The sequence below is a fragment of the Penaeus vannamei genome, chromosome 34 (assembly GCF_042767895.1).
Source record: "Penaeus vannamei isolate JL-2024 chromosome 34, ASM4276789v1, whole genome shotgun sequence".
Classification (NCBI taxonomy): domain Eukaryota; kingdom Metazoa; phylum Arthropoda; class Malacostraca; order Decapoda; family Penaeidae; genus Penaeus; species Penaeus vannamei.
The window spans coordinates 10865033-10870032 of NC_091582.1; the positions used below are offsets into that span (position 1 = coordinate 10865033).

At 48.4% G+C, this 5000-nt stretch overlaps 1 protein-coding gene across 1 annotated transcript in view; it reads left to right on the top strand.

Moving 5' to 3' along the window:
- The first annotated feature begins 2521 nt into the window (after positions 1-2521).
- The window catches only part of LOC113809279 (histone-lysine N-methyltransferase PRDM16), an 11530-nt gene continuing 9051 nt past the window's right edge, over positions 2522-5000 (top strand). The window contains exon 1 of the mRNA XM_027360821.2: positions 2522-3931. The gene's annotated coding sequence lies outside the window, so the exon portion shown is untranslated. The remainder of the gene's footprint in view (positions 3932-5000) is intronic.

Sequence of the window (5000 nt, forward strand, 5' to 3'; positions counted from 1 at the left end):
CATCGCCTCGGGAGAAGGGGGAAGGAAATGCTATGGAACAGCTGTTGTGGGTGCCCGAGACATTGCGTGCCCCTAATTAGGGCATGGCAGGGATAGTAAGGGAAGAGCAAGGTAAAGAATGCGGTCGGAGGAGCCCAGTGCATACGTTTCATGTTTGAAGAGCTGTCTGTCGGAACTGATGGCTGCCCCGTTGTTTATCACCGCCTCTTCCATCCGGGACTCAGGTCGGTCCAACACGTCTAAAAATGGAATTATTATAAAACCTGGACGAAAATATCTTCAAAAATTGTTACAGTTCTTATAATGTCTTGGAAATATTGACCTACATTAACCTCGTTTAATATTCTCCTTTTAATGCGGAGAAACATGGAAAAATAGCCAAAGATCTACAGTCCAGGTGAGGCGCGAGAGCCGTTGAGACACCGGCCAGAAGCGCCCGAAGGAGACACGAGACGAAGAAAAAATGAAAATAAAACCAGTATCAGATTTAAAGGAATTATTCTTACTGTACCTCCACACCGCGTTTTCTAAAGGAGCTTAGAGACCCTTTTGTAATGACGACTTAATTCCAACGTGATTATCAACACAGACAAGACGGATGAAGCTGAGACAACGCTCCACCTCGCTCGCCTCTGATCTCTCGATCTCGAAGACTCAAGTTACAATCGGAATGTCACCGGGCGGGAGATTAGAGTGTAATGAACTTTGTGGTGTATTGGGCTGCGAGTCGGGGATCCAGTCGCCGACGAAACACACAGGAAGGCGCACGAGAAGACACGAAGGCCGCAGGAAGTCCCCTTGGTCGACACTCGGGAAAGTCTTGGGCGTCCGGGGGCGGGGGGTGCTTGGGGCGAAGGCAGTTGGGGTGGGGGAGGATGAAGTCAGCGTCGTCAGGATCTGCGTCAGTCATGTAATAAAGTGCGGGTCAGTAAATACGTCAGATCAAAGGGCCGAGTTAGTGAGGCGTGACGCGCCGCGACGAAGTTTCATAGCCGCGATCGTCTCGAGTGTATGAGCGTATAGGAAAAAATAAATCATACACTTCCCTTCCGTTATCGACATCGCTTGGCAACAAAGGTACAAGTACAGAAATCAGAACAAGGAGAGAAACAAGAGAGGGAAAAGAGACCAGGGGAAGAGAAGATCCCGTCGCTACAGGGAGCTCCGCGCACTTCATCCGCCGCTGACCAGAGCAACTCCTGATGTGGCGTCCGGCCAGCTTCCAGGCCGCTAGTTGCCGCCGCACTCGACAGATGGCGGTAGCGCGCAGGTCCCCCATCCCGCGAACGGGAAACTGGGGCAGGTTCGGGTCCCAGGGGGAGGAGGGGGTGTCAGAGTGCCCGCTGCCAACACTAACAGCCATTCACACTTTCTACTGTATGGGGCACTTTTGTAGGTGATGCCCAGGTCTTCCCTCGTGATGGACGGTGATATTATCTCTCCATTTCTAAGTCGACAATCTTAAAGTCTCCTTATTCTTAGATTTATCCTTCTCAAATTCATTATTAAACGTGTTGCCTACTTCACGGGTCATCGTTAACGTGTGTTATCCGTTATCCTTATTGAAACTGGTAAATTATAGAGAATATAATTCACTGTCTGTTTCATCATATTACATAACGTTTTGATGAATTTAAGGCATTGGCGTGATATTGATCATTATTACCCTGCGTATTACGGCGGAAGGAAAGGAAATATTTTTTTCTTTTTTATTCTTATCATACCATATATATATTTGAAAAAGGACCGCCAGGAAAGGAAGAGAGAGAGAGAGAGAGAGAGAGAGAGAGAGAGAGAGAGAGAGAGAGAGAGAGAGAGAGAGAGAGAGAGAGACAGAGACAGAAATTTTTAAAAAGTAAGAGAATGAGAAAAAGAAAGGCAGAAGAGACACAGAGAAAGTGTTTATAGAGAGACAGATAGATAGACAGACATACAGACAAAGAGGGAAAGACTGAGAGAGAGAAAGAGTACAAGAGAAAGACAGACACATAGACTGAGAGATAAAGAGAAAAAGATAAAGATAATGAGAGAGTGGGAGAGAGGCAGACAGAAAAAAGATAAAGATAATGAGAGAGAAAGGAGGAAGCAGAGAAAAAAAGATAACAAGAGAGGGAGGGGATATATATGGATATAGATGGAGAGAGAAAGTAAGGACGATAAGGGAATATAAGAGAGAGAGAGAGAGAGAGAGAGAGAGAGAGAGGAGAGGAGAGAGAGAGAGAGAGAGAGAGAGAGAGAGAGAGAGAGAGAGAGAGAGAGAGAGAGAGAGAGAAGGAAAGAGAGAAAGAGAGAGAGAGAAGGAAAGAGAGAGAGTGAGAAAGAGGGTACATGGTGAAGGTCCCTTGTGTAAGATCCTGCATTTGCTAATCCTTAACTCTTCGATCTGTTGAGCCTTCTAGACCGGAGGAGAACTAGAGGATGAATAAGACTATATATACAATCCTTCTTCCTCAAGGGCGCCTGGGTTAAGGTGGACAAGAACGGGCGATAAGGTGTTTCTCTCGTAGTGTTCCCCGAGACTCTGGCCCGTGCGGCCGTCGGTCTGACAAGTACTCTGGTTCGCCACTCACTCATTGGTCGAGGCTGCCTCAGTGACTTAGATACCGAGGCTCGTGGGTGTCGGCCGAATGTTCCACTCACTTTCGCCCTCTCCCGCTCCTTTTCGTCCAAGCACGCGGGGATTCTGGAGCGTTTCTGCTTGCGTTTTGCTTCCTTTCGGCTGCTTGTCCCTTTGGTTTGCTGAAGGACGCAGGCGCAGAAGGAGATAACCGAAGAGAGGTGTAACTTGTTGGTCTCTTCGGGGAGAGAGAGAGAGCTAACGGGACCAAAACAAAAACTGATACACATACAGCGAGGGCGGGACGATGTGTGAGTGTGCTAGCGTGTGCGTGTGTGTGTACGTGTGAGTGTGTGTGTTGGTGTTCGTGGAGCAGGGTGTGGCGGACGGCACTGAGATCAACAGAACACCAGTTAGTCGGGTCGGAGGCTCGGGTAGTGAAGGTTCGCCACGTGCTCTGTGATCGCTCTCGTTCCCGCTCCCGCAGTCCCGCCGTCGCCGCCGCCAGCAGCGCCTCTTGTATATATTCCGTGTCCACCCTGTGTCCATGTGCATTACGTTCTGTACTTCGGATAAGAATTTGACTTCTCTAAGCTCGCCTCACTTCGACTTGGAACGCTTAGTTGTATAGCGGATGTAGAGCATCTCAAGAACTCAGTTGAATTGGTGAGGAAATCCAAAGTGTGATAGAATTCAGTTCGAGCTCCCGAGCAGTTCCGCGGGACACACCCGACTTCAGATTTACATGGAAACAAATTCTAGATTGACGCATGTTGGACCATCGCTGAAACCAATGAAAAGCCACGACTTGACACCTCCTCTGTGCCCGGAGGGACTCTCACTTAGACGCTGAAACGGAAATAAGTAACGAATACAGGCCGCCCTTGCAGGAGCATGGGCTAACTGAATCCCGAAGCAGCACCTGTAGAAAATGTAGCTGTTGTGGCGACGTGGTGGAAGTCTTCTCCTCGTCGCCTGTGCCACTGCCACCGCTTAGCCCGGGCCAGTACGCACGAGTTGTAATTTGCATATGGTCATCGACGGAAAATAAAACATCGACGGATTTCTGATGTTCCGGTGACGAATAAAAAAGACTAATAGCCTATTAGTACCAGTGATGCAAATGAAACAATTTATTTTGAACTGCGTCCATTCTTGTTTACGGTGAAGTTACCAAACCCATGTGTGACGGTGTTGTGAGGCCCAGCATGTTCGAAAGATCTGCAGTCTTTGAGTGAAGTTTTACCTCGGTGGCATTGTGAGCAGTGCCCGAGTGCCTGTGCTGGAGACGCCACCAGGTTCAAGTGTCTGTCGTTGTGTCCACCAATGAATCCCAGACACCTTCCATTAGGAGTGCCACCAACCCTTCTTGAGGTAATTGTATAGTTGAGTTTTCTTTGGCCTTTCACTGTATGTGTGTGTGTGCCTGTGTGTGCGTGCGTGTGTGTGAGTGTGTATGTGTGTGTGTGAGTGTGTACGTGCATGTGTATGGATGTGGGTGGGTGGGTGATGTAGATCAAACATGATTGTTTCCTAATTACGAGTTGCACTTATTAGAAGCAAGTATCTATCGTACACACTCTCCGTAATATCATTTCCGCCACGATTATTAAGAGGAAAAAATGTTCCTATTGTCTTATGAAATCTCAATGACTAAAGCCCAGATGCAGTGTATTTATCGTGTCCTCAATGATTCATAATGAAAGTGTCTCATCATCAGCAGGACACTGGCCTTGGTGTCTCCCCATGACCTGCTTAAATCTGCTCAGTTTCTGCTGATTGTGAATGCATTAGACTCTACCGAATCAACAATTCTAATCAATTCTATTCAGTTATCGCTTCGGCTGTTTTACCACACTTGAAATTGGAGAGCAGGGATTTCTTTGGCGTAAAGTGTCGTCGGAATGCTCATCTACCGAAGTGAAGCCATGGACATCACCCCCCACCCCTCCCTTGCATGGAAGTGAGTGAGAATATCTAGAGGCTCCTAAAGTTTCCTTGCTAAATCTTGCGTAACCCAGCCCGACCACGTGCCTCTGGCCCACATCGCATGTCTCGGGAGCACACATTATGAGCAAGGATTCGCCGTGTTCTCACACCACCGCTATGAAACCCGACATTTCATCCTTCCCTTGTGACCCTGCGGATACTGGTCTGTGGCCTGTCCCCTCCCCCACCCCCTTCTGTGCCAGATCTGTGTCATGATCACCACCGCAGCCGTTACTGCATCACCCGTCACCCGTCGCTGCACTGTACGTCACCCTTCGCTGCTTAATCCCGTCACTCACCATTACTCTTCACGTCATTCAGCTTTTTTCAATGTCAATGCCTTGACAGTTATCGGCGATTCATTGACAGGACCTTAGCATCACAGCTTCCTCGCGGTGACCTGATAGCGCCCTCTACCTGTGTCTCTCGCTCGATGTGGAATTACGTACGTCTG